This window comes from Elephantulus edwardii, unplaced genomic scaffold, assembly GCF_000299155.1.
Source record: "Elephantulus edwardii isolate Elephantulus edwardi_28Jun2011 unplaced genomic scaffold, EleEdw1.0 scaffold00024, whole genome shotgun sequence".
NCBI lineage: Eukaryota > Metazoa > Chordata > Mammalia > Macroscelidea > Macroscelididae > Elephantulus > Elephantulus edwardii.
Genome location: NW_006399774.1, coordinates 20,472,476 through 20,473,923, shown reverse-complemented (window position 1 = coordinate 20,473,923; position 1,448 = coordinate 20,472,476). Strand labels below are relative to the sequence as shown.

The 1,448-nt window shown below is 49.3% G+C and overlaps 1 pseudogene; it reads right to left on the bottom strand.

Moving 5' to 3' along the window:
* Nucleotides 1-1,448, bottom strand: part of LOC102863443 — a 159,040-nt pseudogene that overhangs the window by 112,895 nt on the left and 44,697 nt on the right.

Here is a 1,448-nt window from a genome sequence, read left to right as displayed (position 1 = left end):
AGGAATCGCCACCCTAGTTCTCAGAAACAAGGTAGTGGCAGAAAGAGAAGATATGCAGTGAAGGGAGGGGAGGAATCGCCACCCTAGTTCTCAGAGGGTTGATGAAGAATTATGAGAACTCACCTCCTCTGGGGGCTCCGAGTGGCACCAACACTGTGCACTTGACTGTGAAGCTGACTGTGGGAAGTTGAGAACACTCAGCGGCACGTGAACCAAGCCTGGTCCCTCAGCTCCACTCAGATCGCAGCCATGCACACTCCGGGAGAGCTCTGCTCTGTACCACGTGGCGAAGCACCTGTCAGAATCCCCCAGATGCGTCAGGGGCAACCATCAAAACAGCAAGAGCAAGAGTGCTTCCCAGGACCGTGGCTCCAGGTTCATTTCTAACCTCAGCACACAAACGTTTTATCTTCATGAACTTTCGAGCTTCCGTCTGGATGTTTTGCACATGTGCTCACACACATCCCCAGAGCTACTTCCTGCAGGTGATTTTCGAAGGAGGATGTTGCGTGCAGAGCTGTGAAGGTGCCTGCATGGTCATCCTTCCCTAGAACTGTGTCTGCACTGCCAAGCGGGTCCCCACATTCTCCAGACGGGGACCCAGCCAACACAACTGCCATCTGGGCTAACGTGTTCTCTCTCTGGAGATTTGGAATCGTGACCGGAGACAGTTGCTCTGTTTCCAAATGTGGCTGGAATTGGAAGGAGGAGGACAGATCGGCATGCAGAGCAGTGCGCTGTGACAGCTTTATTACACAAGACATCAAGCCGAGGGCTTCCTCTCCCTCCTGCAGCCTCTGGCGTCATGCTCAGGCACCACACACGAAACTAAGGAGCTGGGAGGTTACTGGAGCTGTAAGAGAACGAAGTTTTGAAGTTTTCACTCCAAACCCTGAAAAAATATAAACAAATGCCAGGCTGTGGAAAGGAGAACGAGTCTTGGATAAGAAAATTTGGAGATGAGAAGGAAATGAGATGATGTTCCACATTCCAAAGGAAAAGAGGCAGAGTGTTGGTGTCCAATCAATGGAATAACACTAAGGGAACAGACTTCTCAGTTGGGAGCATGTAACAGGAAGGGGCTCTGATGGGCTTGTGAGTTAGAAGCTGTGAGGCCAACCCAACAGGACTGGGCTGAATCAACTAACTGCTCTTCAGGAACAAGATGACAATCTCCTCCCATGTCATTTACAGCCTCTGAAAACACGCAGGACAGTCAGCTCTGAGCCAGTTCTGACTCCTTGGCAATGAGTGAGAGAAAGATGTAATGGGGAGTGGGGAACCAGTGTATGAAAAAAAAAACACAGATTCACTGCTTGCTAAATTAGAGAGTCAATGACAAAGAGAAAGATCTGAAGACCTTCAACGAGATGGACTCACACAGTGGCTGTAAGAACACATTGGATAAATTATGTATATTGTATTGAAGCAGATGAGGGAAAGAACAG